Genomic DNA, 22451 nt, shown 5'->3' with positions numbered 1-22451 from the left:
AATCTCTGAAGATTTACAATTAAGAGATAAAGAAATGTTTATGGATGTCTGTGAATTAAAGAGTGTCTTTGATTCTCCTTGCAATATGATGCCATCTCGCCTTGACAAGATTTTTAAGTGGTTGTATAATTTTCAGTATTGTTCTTAATGGAGGATGTGTACAAGCTCCCTGAAGAGATTATAGTCTGTATAAGCAATGGACAATAATAGTGCCTGTAGGAACTAACATTTCTTTATAAGCAGTTGAAATATTTATTGCTAATCAGCTCTATATGGCTCTACAGTAACTTGAAAGAAAGACAAGCCAGCTCTGCACAGACACCAGTAAGGGTATGAGACAGCTCTCTTGTCATCAGCAAAATGATATACAGCAAACTATTGGATAATTCAACTAGAAATGCTCAGAGATCACCTTTACAAAATATGAAACAGAACCCTGAGTCTTTCTTTGATGTTAAGGTTTTACAGAGCAACAATAATGTGCTCTGGATGAAGAGGGGCATTGCTTTGATAAAATGCATGATATTCAGTCCTACATACATTTTCAGCCTTGGAACACTGCATTCTCTTTACAAGACTATATTTTTTACTGCTATAGACACTTCAGAAGAGCAAAAATGTGATGCATAATAAAGTTGTGACACACAGAAGAGTAGTAAAAGACTAGTCCATATTTCCTGGCCCCAGCCAACTGACAGGGTTAAAAAGGTTAATACCCTGACACAGGACACCAGCAGCTACTGTTATATGGGGAATTCTTTTATTTTTTTATGGTGCTTGTCATAAGAAAAGGAAGAGAATATCTTAAAGCTCTTTAACTCAAGCCAAACATCTTCAAACAAACAAGTTTAAAAAACTCAGATCTGATGGAATTTTCATTTATTTTCCTGTGTAGTTTAAAGCCCTGGTTGAAAAAAACCCCAATCTCTACAGCAACTATAATTACTGTATATATATATATATATATATATATATAAAGCTGTAGTACTGTCTTTTAATGAAATTTTAGCTAGTGGATTTGTTTTCATGCACATGACTGCTTGCATAGTCACTTTCTCTCCTTTTAAATTAAAAAAGGTCAAGAAATTAAAAAAATCGTTAAAATGTTCAGATTGAAATTTAAAATATAGAATAAAAATACATATTTCTATTTATGATCCTAATGTCTGTGTAATTCAATGGGATTTAGGTGCATAAATAATTTTAAAAATCTTGAGGAGTCTTACATTTATGTATTCATGAATACTCAAAATCAGAAAGTAGCTTCATAACTTCTTTTTTTTCAATATTATATAATATTAACTTTGCATAAACCTTGAAAAATCCTAGTTAGTGCAATCTGCCCCTTGTATGGAGTATTCAGTGAATTTTTTCACTGGAAGTTATGAGCCTTTGGCTTCAGAGACACAGCATTTACAAGGACTCCTTTTCAAAGAAAAATTCCAGCCATTGGTCTGGTAATGATATAGTCTTTATCTCCAAAAAACAGACTAAAAATATTTATGATTGAGGAAAAGACCTGCCTGTGTAAAAGAATGTTCAGTTTTTCTGTATCCACATTTATAGGATATTTTGCAAGACACCCTGGAATATTTTATTGGAGCTGGAAATAGAGCCATCATAGCTGAGCTTTCTTAACTCATTCTCACTGCAGAAACATTATTATTATACCTGTCCACAGAATTCAAGAAGGGCTTTTAAAAATGTTGTTTGCTTGTTTTTCATTTAAGGGTTTTATTTGTTTTTGTTTTATTTTTAATCATCTTAAAGCATCTGCATTATCTGAAGAAAAACATTCACATTTTGTCAGTATTTTACAGAAGGCATTTTAAACTTCTAATTCAGGTCCCTGTTTACAAGGGAAAACCTTTTCTCTCTCATATGCTAAGGTGATATGGATTTCTCACGTGTGTTCTTGCACCTATTTTACATTTAGGTGCAAACCTCCACATTATGCAGAGACCCTGTTGTGTGAGTAACAACACGTTGTGCCATGCACAAAGCTGGGATGATGCCTGCCAGGGTGCTCTGCAGCTCCCTGTGCATCCTCTAACCCATGACAGATCATGGCAGGGAGGGTAATTCATCACTCATGAGAAATCTTGCTTATTTCCCCAATAATAAAGCAAGAGTTGCTAATTATTATTTCATCCTCCACCACGTTTCCATAAGGGACTGGGAGAAAATTCTCTAAGGAGTAGAATTATGAAGAATCCCATCCAAAATTGCACAGAATTGCAAAGAAAGCTGTCCTGGTGGAAGACAAAATAAACACTGTTGAGCTCCCAGCCTCCCTGGGGCAGGAGGCTCAGGGGAGCTGTGGGGAGGGGGATCCTCTGGCTGGACCCAGCAGGGTGAGCAGCTCCCAGAGCTGGACCCAGCAGGGTGAGCAGCTCCCAGAGCTGGACCCAGCAGGGTGAGCAGCTCCCAGAGCTGGATCCAGCAGGGTGAGCAGCTCCCAGAGCTGGTCTGGCCTGGGGGCAAGGGAGCCCTGTTTGCACAACACTTCATCTCAGTTAAGAAATCTGCCAAATCCAAGATCTCAGGGTCCATAGCAAAGATAATCCTTAGACCAAATAAGCGAGCACGGCTAATTGAGATTTGACAATGCAGCATTATTCACTTCAAGTATAAATTATAAACATTGTCTGTTTATTCTGACTTGTACCTTCAGCATAGTTCAAGATATTGAGATCCTGGGAGCAGCTTCTGTGTAACTGAGCTAACTAGAGTACAGTCCTTGTTAATGATGCGGAAACCAACCTGAACAAAAATCAAGAACTGCTTAAGCTTTAAGCTGACACTCCAGCCAAGCCAAATATTTTCAGCTATACATTGCTACATTGCTGCTCTGATTTTTTTTTTTTTCCCATGCTGTGTCTTTCTTTATCTGCAGGTCACCCAGCTCTCAGGCCAGCTCCCATTCTATGAGTGGAGGTGAAAGAGCAGGTTAGGTAGGAAGGTGTTTATCTATTGTGCTCTCTGCCAGACACTTGGTTTCTGTTCCTGCTGCTGTTAATATTTGGTTCATCTTTGACTTCTTCTCTTCAATCTAATTTTAAAGTCACAGAGATCATAAATCTGAGATTAGATAGTTTTGGTATGGAAAAGTACAGAAGTAATTTTTAAAGTTCATTTAGTTTTGGTGGTAGTCATTCAAGAAAAATGTATTTCAAGTTACAGGCTGTTTTTATAAAATACAATTTTGGTTGTTTTTACTACATGAAAGCAAGGAATATAAAGTACACAAAGCACATTTTCTTAAATAAAAGCAGCAGTAAATATTAACAAAAACTACATCTAGCAACAACTACTCACTGTCTACTGCAGTACCATAAGTTCACAGGGATCTTATTTCCAAGATCACTACATTTTGCTTTTGGGACTGAGGGACCCTATTATTTAAAATTGTTGTGGATGGGAGAAGAAATGGTGCTTCTGCAGCCCTGCAAGCATCATCTTGATTTGTGTGGAGAGGGGGACAACAAACCCCTCTTCCAAAGGGAGATTTTGGATGTTTCATCAACCTGGTTTTGTCCAGTCTCTTTGACCCTAAAAGATCAAAAGAGAGACCTATGGAAATGGGGAGTGGATTACTCCAGGCCTGGTAGGAAGGCCAAAGCTTCTGCATTAGTAGAAGAGGATTGTAAAAGTAGAAAACTGTAAAAAGGGTTTAAAAGCTGGCTTCCCCCTGCTTGCTGGAGTTTGGCACAGAAAAGACAGGAGTGGTAGAGAGAGATCTTTTAAAAACTATTTTTCATTTTATATCAGTTAATAATAGTCCCTGTAAATTTTATAGTAAATTTTATTCAGATGAAAATCCCTAGCTCGTTACCAATGCCTTTGGAATTAGTCACTGTCACAGCAAATTAGGAAAGGAAGGTGAGATGGAGACTTACCCCATGCAGCTTGTGGGAGCAGGACTGGCACAAGGAACTCCATGCTTTGGAGACTAAGGAGCCAATTCCAGAAACTGAATTTTTACTATGTCAAAGTGATCCTGTGTGTATGTATTTAAGAGTTAGGGAAGCCAAAGCAAGCAAATTGAAGAGTTAATGCAAAGGCAGACTTAAAGCAAGCAGCAATGTACCATTACAGCTATCCAGGCTCCCTGCAGATTATTGCCACACAGAGAAATTATGCCTTGTGGTTTCCTGACATGTTCTTTAGTGCATGATCAGGCTCCAAATGACTCTGGCCACATGATGTCAAAAGCAAACCTTCTGAAATACACTGTGACCTGCAAAAGGCTCTTGGTCCCCAGGGAACCCAGCAGCCTCGTGCACGCCTGGTGCACAGGGGGAAATAGCAGCCCTGACACCATCTGCAGAGGCAGGGGCTCCCTCAGGTTTCCATCTCATGCTCTCCCTCTCCAGGTTTCCTTGTCTTGCAAGTCCTGAGCCCTGCACAGGCTGCTGTGAGCCCAGCTCATCCTGCTTCTGGTGAGGGAGAAGAAAGATTGCACAGGGTGGTGACATGGGCTTCCTCTCCTCTTGCTCCCAGTATTCCTGGCATCCTCAGCAACACCTACACTGTTATTTAATGGAGTGGGGAAGAATATTTTTACTATTTTTTACCTCATCAGAAGGGTTTCATATTGGTCTTTCTTGTTTTATGGACCACTTGCAATAAAGAGCTGTGGGAGACACGATGTCAGCGTGGGGCAGGAAGAGCCCTCACCTTGGCAGCAGGTGGGACTGAGCCTGCCCTGAGGCTGCTGGCAGCTGTGGCCAGCCACTCTCCTTCCAGATGCTCATTCCAGAGCCCCTGGGGAATGGCCTTGCCAGCCTCCCCTCCCTAGTGTGCCCACTGGGACATCCCAGCTCCCAGACACCGCTGGGAGAAGAGGGGGCACTCTGAAATTAATGGACTTGACTTGCAATACTTTCCCCTTCCTTTCTGTGATGTTCCCTTAGGGGCATATTCTGCTCACACTTGCATCAGGGGGACATGAGAATGTAGTGCAGAAAAGTAGAAAAGGCCAGAGGCTGGGACATTGCTGGCTCTTTCTGGCAGTTTGCTCCATTCCCTCAACAGGTTCCCTGCAGAAGGGAACAGAAGGTACTGGCTGTGCTCTCTGGGGACTGAGCTTTTTAAAGCAAGATTCTGGTATTTACCCATGTCCCAGCACTGAGGTCATTGTGCAAATCCACGTGTCAGAAAAAGAGAAAAAGAAAGAAGAAAAAACACTAAACACTTGGTTTCAGAGCTTCACAGATTCCCCAAGGCTCCATGTTTAACTTGCAGAGTTCTAAATTTTAACTTTTTTATGGATCTTTAATAAAAGTGCAAATTACCCCTGAAAGTGGCAGAAACTTCAGTGCTCAGAACATCTCCAGCCAGGGCCATTCTGCCTGGGAGGAGAGGAGGAACCTGGACAAGTCTTGCACTGGTACAAACTGAGAAACAAGGACAAGGAAAGAGAGAGCATAAACATATCCTCTCTAATATGCTGGGGTTGTTAAAAGAAATCTCATATAAAAGATATAGAAAACATCATGCTGTTATTCAATTATTATTTTATATACACACACACAATGTTACTAAATTATTGCATTAAATTATTCTGGAAAATAAATTAGAAGAAAATTAATCCTGCAGAATTAACATCTAAAATAAAATTTTATGGTTTCACTTGAATTAATGTTACTATAGAAACTAACCAAAGCCAAAGGTTCCTGACACAACACTCAGGTAACTGCTACAAGAGTGGAAAAGAAATGTCAACCTAGAATTCTGTTATTTGCCTTGCCAGCTTTAAGCCCTGGCTTTTGTGGGCTGGTACTATTCAAACGTGTTATTTCTTTTTAATTATCATGCCAAGAATAATGTTTTCTCCCTGATAGAACACACTCTTGCCCAGGGAAGGAAGAACTCTTTGTTACATGTATATTTACTTTCTCACACACAGTGAAGACATTTAAGCTCAGCAAAATTCCTAGGGAAGTGCTTCAGAGGACATGCATTTAGAAATCTAGTTTGCTGTGTGGTTTTTACTGTGGAGGGACAAACATTGATGAGAGAATAAAGCACATTATAAAGGTACTACCTGAAAAATACAAATTGATGGTTCAAAACACAGCTCCATACCAGCTTCTGAGAAGAAAATTAACTCTACCCCAGCCCAAATCAGCACATAAACAAAATTCAGGGGAAGTTTAAAGAGGATTAAATGCAAATTCCTCTGTAGAAATGAAGCTTGCCTGTATCAGAACTTATAAACCATCAAAACTAGACCTTGGCTAGTTATTCCTGATGGATGTTTCAAATGACAGTCACAGCCCCTCTGGTTAAAAAATTATTTCCAATTTAACTTCAGCACCTTTTACAAAAACATTTATTTAAAAATCCCCTCTTAGCTCTATGAAATTATGGCCCACCTCGGGGACTGCTGAAAAGCTACTGGCAATGGGCAATATTTCCCACACTTGTGTGTGATAATTACTGTCCACCTGACTCCATGTTATCAATCCCTCCCCAGACTGGAGAGCCCCTAATTTAGATACTTATCCAAAGTTACCAGACATGGAATTGCACTGCAAATATTTTGCCTAGAACATATTTACAGCCTTTTTTCTCCTTACCCCTATGCCCAATATTATTAATTAATAGTAATAATTTCTAAATATCTTTTGTGACAGCTTGAAGAAAGTATCTGGCTGCAAACACCAAAATAAACCAACAGACTTATTCAAATCCTTTCTCAGAGTATTCACTCTGCTTTATTTAAAGAGTATGCTGGGAATTAAATGGACTTTAGGCAAAGCCATCCCTGCTGGAGACTGGAGAACATTCCATCCAGGAGAGGTGTCCCCAGGAGTCACAGGGGTAGATCTGCAATGGCAGTAGCAGGAAACCTTTGGAAAGGTGTCCCTGGTCCCTCCCTGTGCCTGTAGCAGCCCCTGCTGCAGGTGATGGGAGCCAAGGGCATCCCATCCTTGCCTGAGGCAGCTCCTGCAGGGCCCTGGGGCAGCCCCTGTCCCTCCCCAGGTGATTTCCATCCCTTCCTGCTGCTGCTCCATGCAGGGCACACGAGGGGTGACACCTTGTCCATAGCATGCTGGGCTAAGCCTGGGTACCTGAGTGCACCAATTTCCTTTGCCAAAGTCTCTTCTGTCATATGTCCTCCCCCTCTAAATTCTCATCTTAGAACTGAGAACAATATAAAGTTTTAAGTAATCTTTTTTGGTTGTTTTTTCTTTGGGTTTTTTTTTCAGGCTCAGTCAGGAAACTCAGAAGTGGGTAGGAGTTAAGCATCTTTGATTCTAATAAAATTTGAAAACAGCACATTTTCCAGAGTGCCCAGAAAAGTAAGCAGGTATTAGGTTTTGGAATTCTTTAAAGATTTAAATTCTTTAAAATTCTGGTCATAACCTTACAAATTTCAGCAGTGATCCAAGAGAACCAGAAGAAACAAGTGGCAACACAATACTACAATGTAATATAAAAACATAGATTAATAGCAGGAAAATATGGGCTGCTCCATCTGAGATTGTGTGGGGAAGTCTTTGGAACTATTTTAAGTGACTCCAGCTTTTTTATTTATGGGAAGCACTTGAATGTTGACATTGAAAGCAAGTTTTGCAAATTCTCAAATACAGAATCTACAAGTACAGTAAATAAAGAAAAATGTCATGAGATTAGAATCAACAACAAATCCCCCAAACTTTCAATCTTTAACATAAAATGACTAATGGATGAGAAAGTGACTTTCAGTTTAGATAACAAGAGCCAGCTCTTCAGATCAAATAAATGCACAAAAGGAAAACCAGAGCCCTGTTTCTAGCCTGTGAGAAACAGCAGTAAAACTCCACTGACTGCAAAGGAGAAGAAATGAACCCCTTGAAGTAAACAGCTGCAGAAAGGCAAAAGCCTTTCAGACAATGAAAAAAATCCATAATTTGACTCATTGCTGTCAAAATGCAGAGAATTGAGAGAAATGGGAACTGACAATATTGCCTGCAGAAACATCACAAGTGTTCTAATGGGGCTTAAGTAGCAAGAGCAGAGTCACTTCCTAAACTGCCAAAAGATATTCAATATAAATAATTCAGGCACTCACTCAAAAATTCAGTCAATCCATGCTGCAATCTTAAAACTTAACAGTGAATTAAAAGGCTGTTACACTCTGGAGCAGAGGGTTTATGTTAATCACATGGATAGTTATTTGCACCTTCCTTAGCTCTGCTTTATTGTTCAAAACAATATTTTTCCCAAGAAGATAATCCTTAATTACATTCTGCCTTTGTTCATGGTATCTCTGTTACCAAAACCAGCATGGAATTATAGATTTTTAAAGCCAGAAAAACAGAATATATATTTCATACAGTGCTCGTGCCTCTGGAACTGCTTTTTGCAGGTTCAACCTAAACTTGTTTTTTAGAAAGTTATCCAAATTTGAACTCGCAGTGGTAGAAAACCTACCACATCCTTTGGTAGTCTGTTAATAACCCCCCTGTTTCAAATGCCCATTGTTACAATTTCATGCTCACAATTCCTATACTTGAAAAAAAATAATTTATATAAAAGAAAACTCACTGTTTTTATATTCTTGGATCTAAGACAGAGTAAGGCCTGTTTATTGGCAGCAAGAGCACCTCTTCCTATTAGCGTGCTAAACATGAGGTTACAGGTCTGAGAAACTTCTTCACAGAGATAAATGAACACCTGAGAAAACACAGGCTTGTTAAAAAATGAAGGTGCATGGCTCTACTATGTGGCCCTGTGCCAACAATATGAAAAAGCAACTCCCAGCACCTGCACGTGCACGCACAGGTTTTGATTTTAGCAGATAAGTGAGGGTGCATGCCACCTATTAAAGTGCTGGAGAAAAGCTTTGATCCCATTGACATCTTCTATATGTGTGTGCTTGTGTGTATAGGTGTACCTATTATATATATTGAAAGGTATTTTAATTATTCATGTAGGAGCCTTTTTTTAGATGCCATTTTGTTTCCTCCAGGTTTTTGTGTTTATCACTCAGTGATACCTGGGATGACTGAGAAGTTGAGCAAGAGGGAAGGCCCATGTTTTGTAATTTTATATGCTTTATTGAGCAAAGCACCTGGAATGAAATACTGCCTCTGTCAAAATCAGTGCCAAAACTTCCACCCATTTCAGCAAGGCCAGAATTTCAGGCCCAAGTCAAAAGGTCATCTCAGGTGCTGAAAGGTAAACATCTGCCTCAGCAGGAAAGAAAGTTCCCTCATTGTTGGCTCAGATGCACAGACAAGACAAGGCAAGACACAGCAGATGGGGGTGAAGCTTTACTTGTCACTCTTCAAAATATGACTTTTATGAGCAATGTCCAGGGCCTGAATATGTGGTTATATCAGAATCCCTAGAAAATTGTTTTTGAAACAGAGAGATTTATGTTAATTGAAAACGTTAATGGGCCTGGAGGCCTCCCCAGCAGAGGTTTGACCTCCCCAGCTCCTGAGCAGCTGCGGCCTGGCCCTTGGCCCTCACAGACCTGGGCTGGACCTGTCCCCAGAGGCTCCCAGGGGACTGATTCCTCTTGCACTGTGGCATATTATGCAGATATCTTCCTATTTTACCTTCCCTTCTGTGCTAAGAAGACTGGGGGCAGGGAGAGGGTTCCATTTCTGGCAGCCTGGACAGGCCTGGTCTCTTCTGGCCCAAAGCTCGACTGCACCATTTGGTGGTTGGAGAGCTGCTCTTGCTGCCCACTTTAGCTCAGCAACCAGCTGAGCTCATTCCTCCAGAGACTTGTGCCCTCTGAGACCTTTTTCTTGCCTCTTCTTCCTGCCTGGAGCCTGCTTAGAATCAGGAACAGAGTCATTTACCTGGGAAGAGCTCAGCCAAACACCCAAGCCAGCAGCAGGGCACGGCAAAACTGAAACTTAAACATTCTCTTAGGCAATCTGCTTTATTTCCCTGTTAGTTAGGCATCAGTCTATTACACTAAATTTCTAAAAGCTTCAGTCATTTAATTTTTAAATGTCTTAAGCAGGAAGGCTTCCACAATGCTTTTTCACACTCAGCTCTCATTCCTTGTTCCAGAAGTGCTAATGCAGTTGCTCAGTGTCAAACAATCTGCCAGAACAGCAGAAAAACAGGATTCCTTGCCAGGGAAGCCTTAACACAGAGTAAGAAGGAGAAATATTTTCTTCTTAGGGGTGTGATCTTTTTTTTTAATTTCCTGTAGTTAATTACGGGTGTTAACACACTGTATCCACAAGTAGATACAGAAAAGGCAGGAAATAGTCAGCTTTTACTGCATGTCCAACTGCTCCAGGTCCTGAGGCTCTGATTCAGTCAGTGAAGCATGGAAGCATATGCCTCTCTTTGTAATTTATTCTTCCATGTGCAATAAACTCCCAACTGTTAGAGTGGGAATAGCCCTGGTGAGGAAGCCCCCTTGGATGGTCTCTGATCTAAACAGGCAGCAGTGATGCTCTTTCACCTCATCCTTACCTCTTGAGATGTGTTTTGCACAGGTGCTCCAGTGTGCAGCACACAGGTTCTTTGGGAAAGGGCACGTGGCATTTCTGCTGGCTGGCCTTCCCCCTGTCCTGGGCTTACCCTGCCCAAAGGGCTCCTGGCCATGCTGCTTCAAAGGACAAACTCTGGCTCTCCCTTCCAGAGACATTGGACACTGCAGGGAAATGAAGATAACCAACTTTAAAAAGTGGCTCAATTCAGCAACAGAAAATAGATACATATTTTATCCGTCCAGATTCTTGACTCTTTTCAAGCTCTTCTTCAAGCTACAGTTTTCCTCCCTTTCCCTTGCTGCAGAGTTCTTTCTTACCAGGCACCTCTAGCAAAATTTCATTTCTAAGAGCATAATTTCATGGATGCATATAAATTCCTTGGGATACTGAAGTAATGCTGTTAAGGAGAAGGACACAATAGAAGCACATTTATCAGCCTTGATTTCAGAAGTGGTGGAGTATGTTGTCAGGGAATAGAAGACAAACTGCTAAATTATGTTATTCACTCTGCACAGTCCTTCTAATCTAATTTACATCTTAGCAGTGGTTACAAATATGTATCTCTAAAGCTAGAAGGATCATCCATGGCCATAAAAAACATTTAAGTCAAATAAATTTAATTTTAACCTAATTAAACTTAGTCAAAATATCCAGACTACATTCAGTAGATTCCAAGCTGATTAAAAATTATACTGGGGAACAGTAGGATTTTCATTTCTAGGGCCATACTTTCACCACCTTTAAGTGGGCTCTCTGTACCTCTGTAGTTTTGAGTTTCAAGAAAGACTCTGTAGTCTGAAACTGGTTAGAACTCCTGTCCTGTTCCAGTTGAAGGTTGACTTTCCCTACACACAAGGACCATATAGGTCCCATTCCAGACCTATTGAATGTATTTGTGTATAATTGGAGCAAAATGGTGCATTTCAGAGTTGGGATGTTAGACTTGAAGTATCTCAGTACATAATTTCCTACTTTTGTTGTTCTGAACTACTGATTTTTTAAAACCAGAAATTCAAGGTACATGGAAACCAAAGGAACAAACTCTTTTGCTTCTTTCTCCATTTAAAGATTCTCCCTTTCCAATGCTCTTCAAATATTTCTTTCTACAATTTCTTTAACTATCACTCAAAAGAATTGATTTTGCCACTCTTAAATGACATTTCTTGTAATCCATTCAGTATGTTATTTCCCTTTGGATGAAATACAGTAGTTTTCTGTTAAGTTTCCCCTCCTAATTTCCTAGGATGTGCCTTATGTCATCTTGGTTTTGCGATTTTGACAGTGGGAAAATTTTTGTCTAGGTCAATTTTATTGCTCTTCTGCATGAGGAAAAGCATCAATTAGATAAACAAAATGTCTCCTTTCCCTAGTGAGAATAACCTTATTTTTCTCAGCCACTGCTAATTACATAAATCTTTCTGTTTTGCAAGTGCCAAGGGTTTTAACATTTGATACAGAGATTTAGATCTCATCACAAAGCCATGTGGAAAAACTGGGTTTGTAGATAGCAGCAAGAACATCAAAACTCAATTAAGCAGCACACAATTCTTTGGCAACAATCAGTAACTTGTGCTCCTAAACCAGAATTTCACTGTCTTGAATTTCACAGAAATATCACAAAGAGATTCTTGAGGCAAACCAAATTAAGCTATGATTGCACTGTAGCTTGAAAAGTAACAAATTAATTGGCAACAGGGGTTTCCATGTTTATTGCCTCTGTGTGGCTTCCAGATTAAATTTGTGCAGTCAATGAGATTCACAGCAAGCTTCCAAAGGTTGTTGCAGTTTTTCTCTGTGAATTTAAGGTTCTAGGTTTAAGTTCTGATCATTACCAACAGATATAAATCTAAGAAAATTTACAAATGTGCCAAAGGAAGAAGGACAGTTCCACGATCCTTATTTGCAGCAAGAAAAGCACCATTCAGCATCACTTTGAGAAAAACAAGGGATCAGGAGAAAGAGAGCTTGACAAACTGAAAAGAGAAATGCAGAATTAATTTTTTACTCTGAAATTATTTTTCTCTTCCACTGGCCAGCTGAAGAGATAATCTAAATGATACATTTGGCATCCTGTACCATCAGCAATTATGATGTTTGCCTCAGTGTCCTGGCTTTGTTTAAGTACATCTTGCATGGAGGGATGCATTCTGCTCTGTTCCTTTCAAAGCTCACAGCATATGAGCTGGTACAAAAAAAGTTGTGTAGCTGCATTAGCCTGGCACTGATCCTAGGCTCATCAACCCTGCTGTTTGCAGTTCCCAAGTGGGTTAATTTATACTAATATGCTGCAGAAAGACACTGCTAGCAGAAGTATTTGCTGAGGCAGCTCCAGAAATGGCCACTGGCCATTGAAGATTAACGACCTACTCACAAGTATGTCCAACAGCACTTGCAGAGGAAATACCATGCTCATTCACCCCCCCAAAAAGGATGGACTGTGTAACCTCTGCGCCATGGATTGTGAAAGATTTAACTGTGACCAAACTGAGAATTTACATGCATATTTATTTTAAATAAATTTTATCAGATCAGCTGTCCAGTAAGTTAATGACACAGCAATGTTTCTGATGCAACTTCATCTACTCTGTCTGGGATGACAGCAACAAGAAGAGTTAAGAGACTGGAGGATGTCAGAACTATGAATATGTCCTTATTCACTGACTGTACAAAACTGTTCTGTTCTTGGATTCACTCTGTGTCTAGCCTGGAGCTGAATTCTTTCTGGAGATCACTACCATGCAATCATCATTTTCTGATGTGGGATTCACTCACTATCGACATATTCCTTTGTCTTTGATAGGTACACACACATTACGACGTATATTTTATCTGCCATGGGTATTGGTTTCATCTACCATGACACCATCCACAGACTAAATTCAGCTGTTTTATTGCCTCTTTTCTAACTTCCTTTGACTATGGTTAAAGGATTTTCACTCATCTGAATATTTCCTTGTTTTTCCAAGGCTCCCCATTATATTTGTGAAATGTTCTCAATGTCCACGTGCTCTCAGATGGGCTTTAAAGCAGAATAGACACAGCCACTTTGCAGGCTGCATGTTATTTTCCCCAAGTTAAGCAACAGTGAGGGTAGAATTACAATTCTTTTAAAGCTTTTGTAGTGTACAAATAGTGCACTGGGGGAACACAAAGCTCCCCATTCACATTTATTACCATCTCCGTGTCATTTCTCACTTACCAGGGCACTTCTTGGTGCATTTTGACAAGCTCTGTGGATTTAAGCATTTTTAAATATTCATTCATCTGCAAAGCAGAAGTTTATCTCTTATTTTCATTCTCTCAATTTGAATTTTTATTAATCTCTCTTTTTTTTTCTAGGTTAATGCTTATATTCAGAGGCACAAATACCAGGGTTTGTTTGATGAGTTAAATAGTCTCAATGCATGACAGATTTGTTTGATGAAAGTCACCTTCCTTCCTGCCCATGCAATACTTTTCCATATTCAGGAAGCATTTTTAAGAGGAGACAGCATTGAGGTAATTCTGCCCCTGCTTAAATCCCGTGACACCCATATCCGAAACTTAATACACGTAGAGCTGAAAATAAGAGCTCTTTAAAAGCTTTGGAGTTAGGAATTACACACAGGCAGCATTTAGCTTTTTTTCTTGACATTTTGTCCTCCTAGCAGATGCAACAAACAATTCTCTTTGAGCAAGGAAGTGAATGATACAGCACTGCAAGTATGTGTCACACTTTTTCATCTTTTTTTTTCCCTTGGTGAGAAAACAGACAGTACTCTGACATATATGGATAGAAAGCTTTAATTTTGACCTGTACAGACAATAGTCTGCCAGATAGCTGGGATAAAAATATCAAGGAAGAATGAAAAAAGACAGATACACATGAAGTCCTGGCTCCATTGAAACAGTTGGGAATTTTGCCATTGATTAAATGGAGCCACGATTTCATTGCAAAAGCATTGTTCAGCTGTAAAAGTTGTCACTGTTAGGTCTGTACACCCTCATCCATTCAGTCCCAAATTCCTGATGAAAAGATTTGTAATTTTTCATATTGCCCAAATATTTTTTTTAACAGCTGACCCTTTCTCTTAAGCACAACCTTTTTCTGCAAGACAAGTACTGAATGCTTTTGTTGATTTTAATATGACTTTTAGCAACTTTCCCACATTCCACAAAAACCCACTTGAGCTATTTGCTTCCACTAAGTTCCTCTTCTTGTTCTTCACATTTTTGTTAAAAATCCCTGTGAACATGAGTGAGCTGACTCGAAGTAATACAGAATACCTTGTTGAGCTGTGGCACTTTCTGGATTCTTGCTAGCAGCAATACTTTATCATCCTCTTTTGTTCTTGGCAATATATGGAGATAAACCACTTATCTACTGCTGTTATCTTTATTATGCCAAACACTCTAGTTACAAACATGGGGGTAGATGTTAGGGGAACTTTTATGTGGCTGTTTCATTGAGGATTTCTTGCTTTCTATCTATATGGTCAGTGCATCTGCCTGCCTGACTTTTGGAGAGGTAATGATGTGATTCAAAGAGGAAAAAAGAAAGTAGAAGGCAAATTATGCTTAATACAAAATATTCAATGATGTAACTAGCAATAACATCATGTGACTGACACAAACCATTATAATGAGTTCACAGAAGAAATGCTGTTAACGTTGTTTAGGACTGTGTATAATCTGCTATAAAATAAATATATCACCCAAACCAAGCAAAAATAACCTTATACAATATAGTAGACATACAACAGAATATTTGTAGAGTGGCAGTGAAGAGAGCTTGGCCCTGGGTAAAAGTTTCATGTCAGAGTGCCCTCACCTTCAACAGCCACTGCCCTCCCTGCAGGGTGGGGGATTTTGGAAGGTTTCCTTTTAGAAAGGAAAGGAAGAAATCTTGCTCCTTTGCAGCAAGATTTATATGAAAATGCCACTGATTTCCCCCAGTCTGTACTGAGCCAGACACAGCAGCAAAGTAGCAACATGAAATGAGGAATAAAAGAAAGGTCTTTGGTACCTGTTCCCTGAAGGCAGGATGGGAACTGTGGCTTTTATAGCTGCAGCAACCAGCACTGAGGCAGCAGCCAGCCTGTCTGATGGACCACAGGGAGCTCTGGGGATGTTCTACCCCAGCACCTTCTACCAAACCCAACAGCAGCACTCAGCTTTGGGGCCCAGCTGAATGTCCAGGATCTGTGCTGTGCTTTTCTGTACCTGACACCGGGGCAGTGGTTCAGCCACGCAGGAGCCTGCAGGAGCCCAGCTCCTGCTGGAGATGGAGAAGTAGCTCTTTACAGGTGTCAGACAGCTGCTGGGACCCACCAGGTCCCATCTACTGCAGTGGGTGAGGAGGAAGAGTCAGGGGCTCCTCCTCCTCCTCCTCCTCCACTGCTCTGGCAGCTGAGGGGCTGCAGTGACTGCTCATCCTGATGCTCTGCTGGCAAGTTGAGGCTGGTTTTGCCAGTGAGACAACCAAAGGGAAACCTTTGGAAATGTGCCTTCTGGGTATTCCTGAGAGAAACCTGTCCTGAGAACAAGTCACATGAGTTTAATAAACACCTTTAACTATAGTTAACACTTTCACTGAAAATCTCCCAGTGATCCTGGTCCCTGATGGAAGTCTCATTGTGGGTACACCTACAGCTGTCAGGTCTGACATATGAAATCAAGTTAATGTGCTTCAAATAAATTGGAGGAGAAAGAGCATAAAAATTAAACACAATTGGTTTAGAATAAAATGGCTACTTTGTAGTTCTTGACCCTTTTATTTACAGTAAATATTTGTCTTGCCTTGGAGTAATTTCTATTTTGAATGTCTGTAATTAATGACATGGTTCATTAGTTGCAGGGAAGCTAATGCAGCACTGCTATACAGTAGTTCACATAATTGTGGGAGGTAACCCATTTCACATGCATTTAAATTGTAATTTCAAAATATTTTCCTAATAGTTCTCAAATAGAAATATTTCTAAGTGTAAATTGAAATCTGCCTATATCTAAGGAAAATTAACAGAACACAGTTTAAGCATAACATGCCAAAAAGTATTACTTTTGGCTGTAACATAATTGGTATCACATGCTGTTGCTATTTTAAATACTTTTTTCCTAATTGTCTTAACTTCTATTATTTTATAAGGGCACAGGTATTACCTGAGGATGACTTTGCATAACAAGATGTAGCTACATACTAGGTAATGGGATTTTAGTTTTCTTCTTTCAAGCTGAAACAAAAAATGAAGCAGTTAAACTTCTAAACTAATTTAATCCCCTTACCCTTAGCACAAATATTTTAACGTGGCATTTTAAAAAGCAATTTAGATAGGAAAATAAAGCACAATATCTAGAATAAGGCTGAATCTGGAAAAAAATTACCACAGTGAATACTTCTATAAACTTCACTTTTATGTAGAGGTATTTTGACTTCATTTCAGCACTTTTACCCCCTTACTTCTAAGACCTTCAGAAGGCTCTTTCTTAGCTTGGAATTTGTATCCCTGTGGGTGTTTACCCAGTTTTTGATTAAATAAATTAAGCATTTTTCACCCTATAAAACTCTTCATATGTATGCCCACTTAGGAGTTATTCTTCCCAATCAGTGGAAGATCCTCAATATTTCTGTGCCCAAGCTAAAATGCTGCTAAGAAATCCCAACAGTGAAACAGGATCAGATTATTCCTGTTCTGTCCTGCAGCTATTTAATGGGAGTACCTGGGCAAACTAGAGATGTCACAGTTTAGAATATGTATTATTGACCTATATTTAGTCTCAATAACATTAGGTTCAATTATATTACTTAGATTTAATGATCTTGATGTGCTGATAGTGGTTACCACTGGGTTCACAGGTACAAGAGGAATTTGTTACTTGTCTTTAAAGAAACAGCTTTAACAGGCTTTCAGGATATACTTCCAAGTACTAAAAGTATCCTTAGCAACTGAGTCTCCCCTCCAAATGGTCTTTTCTCAATATAAGAGGTGTAATAGGAGTTACAGCTATTATTATTTCTTTTAACATACATTTCTGTTAAACAAAGAAATCAAAAATACAATCCTGAGATTAAAGATAAGCTGGTACTATGATGAACCAGAGAAGTTTTTTAAGGAAATGAATATTCTGAATACTCAAAGCTGTACAAATTGCCTGGGATTTGCCCTCACCATTTGTGCTAAAAAAAGGGTGTTAATTGCATTTACTGGGAAACACCCCCACATGCTACCCCTACATCAACCAAGCCATGAAAAGCATAATTCACATGACAAATTCAGGTGGATCTAAAAAGTCATTTTAGCCAATTGTAAAATTTTGAAGTTCCCAGAATAACATCCAAAATCAAAGTCATCTGAAAAATCCAGTCTGAAATGCAGTTATGTCATACTTCTAGTCAGTATTAGTAAATCAGGTGGGTATGAAGCAAAACAATTCTGATTGCATCACTTGAAACAATCCAAAATATTCGTTATGAAATCCTGCATATAAAATTTAAGAGCTTCCATGTTGACTTAGAATGGACCTCCTACACAGCTTGTAAACCACAGCCTTTTCTCCTTTTTCACATAGTTTCAGTGCAATCCATCAATCTCCTCTCTTGTGTTATAGCAATTTGTAATTCAAACAGAGGAAGTGCAGTTTATTCACGAGGAATTCTGGCAAGTAACATCCACACATATATTTTACACTGCAGTTTTGTCTTCAGAAAGTATTTTAAAGCCTAACAGCAGCACTGACAGCAAAGAGCTGTTTTTTGTGCCCTCACATTGGCCCTTGCTGAGGATCAAATATGCACCTGTTGATGTGAACCTCCCCAATTGCCTGGCTGGGCTCCAGCTGGGGCTGCGGAGGAACCTGGGCTCTGTGTAACCCTCCAAGGGATGAGGGGATTGGGGAGCCCCAGCAAAGCACTGGAGCTGCTGGTGGGTGACCCTTGGGATGTGAGGAGCTTCAGACTTCATCCTGCTAAGCAAGTGCCTTCCTTATGTAGATGCAGTGTCTGATGATGTTTTACTAATCACCAGTGGTCTGTTTCCAGAAAATCACTTATTTTATCGCCTACAATGCCTGGTAGATGGAGTACTGGATTCAGTAGGAGACTGCTTTTTTTGCCATTAAAATGGAATCTATTTACCAGGAAACACTCCTAGGTACTCTAAAGACTGCTATTTATCTATTAATAAAACATATCCTACCCCCCAGTGGAGATGGACAGACTATTTACAAAGAAGCACAGGGAAGCATATCTGCCTAATATGCCTAATTCACCATGAATTGCATTCACAACTTTGTTATCAGAAAATGCAAGTTGATATTTGATATCAGAAATACAAGTTGTTCAACTTATGTCAGTTTGGTTTGGACTGGGACTTTTATTCCTTAGAAGGAAGTGCTAATTTAAGGTGTTTCCTAACTTGTTTATATCAAAGGGGTTCCACTACTTCTCATGTTTGATCCAGCAGTGCCCAGGTTAATAAAATTTTGTCCTTGGCTGCCATATAAACAGATTCAATGGTTACCACTAAAAATACCACTATAAATCCACAGATACTTCATAAGAAGTAACAGGGAGTTCTAGTTTAAGTCATGTATAAAATAATATCTGAAGTTCAGTGAGAGCATTGGTAAACTGGTGGGATAAGAGAGAGATTTTATTTTTCTAGTGGAAGTCACTGTGTAGAACATCCAAAAAGTTGTCTTCTTCTTATCCATATTTATGAAGGAAATTCTCAATTTTAAACTTCCTGGTAGAGTCCGACCATTTGAGCTAATTTTAATTTCAGAATGGATTAGGCCTGAAAACTCAGCTGGCCACACCAAGAGAAGAGACTTCCTTGTATTTCCTCCACACCCCCCCAGTTTTGGACATATTGAACATAAAGCAAGGCAGGCAGACAGTCATATTTACTTCTGGCAGAGACATTGCCAAGTTTGTAGAACAGCCTTTATCAAAAGTTTTTTTGTCCGTTATATTTCTCTTCCAGATACATTTTGAATTTTCATTTCTTTTCATATTCCCTTAGATACTCTGTTGATTTTTCTGTCTTGGCAACGTAGTCTATCATTATATCTTGCTTTAAAATGTGTTGAGTGATTAGAGAGGAGTCAGGGCAAAAATAGCAACAGCTGTGACTGCCTGTTCCTGACCAAAAATACCCAACTGTGCACGTCTCCAGGCACATCCAGCCTGAGGCCACGCCATGCCAGTGCTGCTCTGGACTCAGACTCACCAAAATGCTGTTCAACAATGAAAATGGGGCATTAGACACATCAGGTCTCCCATCTCTTGTTATTCCTTTCTCTTGCGACAAAAAAAAAGTGTTTGCTTACCCCGGGTAAAATGCAGGTGGAAATTCAGGTCTTTCTCTTCCTCTAAGCCTCTATTGTCAATTTAAAAAGAGAAATAAAATAAAATTTTCTTTTAGCTAACTTTGTATCTTATGTACTTGTAGCTTATGTATCTGCCACCCTTCTTCTGGTCTTGTTTTTCTCTTTAAGAGCAGAGAGGATTAATTTCAGATTTTTGGCAGAATGACCCATCATCTAGAGATTTCCTCTCAGTCTGACACCCTCCTCACAACAGCTAATAAATTAATAAACAGTACCAGTCTGCACTCCAGTGATTGGTTGAAGGCCTAGTCACTAAAAAAAACAAAACTAAAACCAAAAAACAAACAAAACGCAAAACAACCAACAAAACAAAACAACCAAAACAAAACAAAACAAAACACCCAACCCAAAACAACCAGTAGAGCTTTACTATGAGATTTAGAGGGCATTTACTTCACACATGCCTAAGTCATAACTTCATTCCCATCTCCATGCCTCAAATCTATTAGCTATTCTCTTTTAACATGTATTTTTTGATTAAGTTTGTTTTATTCATCATTTATGTCCCTTTCTCATAGTGGAATTCTTGTCATTGTCTGTCTACAGATTTTCAGGATTAAAGCAAACCAACTTCCATATTTTCTTGTGGACAAAGCTTTGTGTCTTGGCCAAAAGCCATTTATAGAAGGAATACATCAGTTGGAGGCCTTCCTCTCCAGTCTAAATGAGAAATTGCTCCTCATGTTGTCTTTCATCTTTTAAATATGTTCTGATCTGATCTGAGCAGCTGTCTATGGGAGATTTATTCCTCTGCTTGTTCACTGATGTTCTCCTCTATGCTAATAAGTTTTCCTTTATATGTCTTCAGCATTATCTTCTTAATCAAGTTTATTTTCAGGCCCCATTTCTTGGCTTTTATGGTCCAGTTCCTCAATTAATTCTTGTAGATGGAGTTTTTAGACCAGCATGATATCTAACAATCTGATTTACCTATTTTTTTATCTTTGGGTGTTCATTTCTTTCATTCTAGACATTCCTTTCCCAAAAATGCTATAGAATATCTACAAACAGCTTTAAAACAGTAGAATCACATAGTTTTATTTCCCTCTCCCTGTAAATGCACACACATGCACATGTATAAATAAGCCTACACAATTTAAACATGTGGTGCATGTTTCACATTACTGTGCTTCCTGGAGACACAAAAGAGTGTAACATTTTTATGTGCTTTAGCTTTCCAAAGCTCTGACTTTTGAGTTTTTCTCCAGCCAAAGAGCCATGTTCATGCAGTTCTTGAATGCCATGCAGAATAATAGTTAGGTCTTTACTGGTGCTCCAGTAACTCATTAATCATTTGAGTATTATCTGTTACAGAGCACCCACAACAAAAGCCTGTCTGTTTGCATTGTTCAACCAAGTCACTACAGTTGGCAATTCCTGCAGGAACTATCTTTACACATTTCATTTCTGAGAGAACTCAACTCTCCCAAGCTTAACAGTTTCTTGTCCAAGGCACCCTGAAACCATTTGGGTTCCACCACAACTTCCAGCATTAGGGTTCCTTTCTGCCCCCTGACTGACTGATGGTCCTGCCACATCCTTGGAATTGCAGAAAATGTCTGTGGTGGTCACACAGGAAGAGCCACCAAGACACCAAAGGGACTCCCGGGAGCAACAGGCAACTTCACTCAGCTGCAGGGCCAAGGGTGGCTGAATAACCATTCCTCCTTGGGGCTAGTGCAAAGCTGAGAGGACTTCAAAGAATCAAGATGTTGGCTTGTTTCAGCCTGCTTCCAGCTTAATTTTTCCCAGCAAAACCACTTGTCTTCTTCTTGTCCACCTCCTCTCTCCCAGGCAAGACTCAAGCAGGATTTTAGGCAGAGGAGAGGATGGGGAAAGTTCCAGAGCAGCTAACTCAGCCCAGATTTTCCTACCAAAGGATTGCATGGTAAACTCACACCTTCTACCTACAGTGCTGAATCCTTGTTGCCAAAATTTCCAGTTTCTGAGGACAGGTATTCCCTGCTGAGCACCTCTCTCTGACAGTACAGGCTCACTGACCAGCTTCCCTCAGGCCAACAATTACTGCTTTCTCCATAATTCTGTCTTCATTCAGGCACTCAGCCTCTTTTCCCAGATGCTTTAATTCAATGGACATTGAGAGGGAAATTTGTCTCCACACTCAGGATCCACCAATATCCCTCAAACCATTTCAATTTTATTACCTAATCCTGATTATTGAGTGTTTGCCACTTATGGTTTGCCAGGATTTTGGTCCAACCACAAGGCCCAAAGAATGCACCAGGCCTTGGTATGGAAGTGAGCTTCTCCCTTTCTTGACTGAAAGTCCTGGCTACAGCCACTAATGCTTGTCACTCCCCTGACATAAATGTGCATGTCATCAAAAATTCTCAGCTTCCAGCAAAAAGCATGGAAGTCACTGGCTTTATAAGGGTACAGAACTACATGCTGCTATAACAGAGACCTCCAAAGGATCTTAGGAAAAAAGTGAACAAGGTTTTTAAAAGTGGCAGCTACAAGCCAAACACAGTGGGTGGCTTTCACCTATCCTGCTCTAATACCACAGCAGGATTTATGGCAGATTCCCTTTATGGCTGCAGCTCAAGGTGCTGTTCTTCACTTCCACAGTCTGGGAGCTGTGTGCTTTGACATTACCAGCCTGCCTTT

The sequence above is a fragment of the Molothrus ater genome, chromosome 11 (assembly GCF_012460135.2).
Source record: "Molothrus ater isolate BHLD 08-10-18 breed brown headed cowbird chromosome 11, BPBGC_Mater_1.1, whole genome shotgun sequence".
NCBI classification, from domain to species: Eukaryota; Metazoa; Chordata; class Aves; order Passeriformes; family Icteridae; genus Molothrus; species Molothrus ater.
This window is presented reverse-complemented; position numbering follows the sequence as displayed.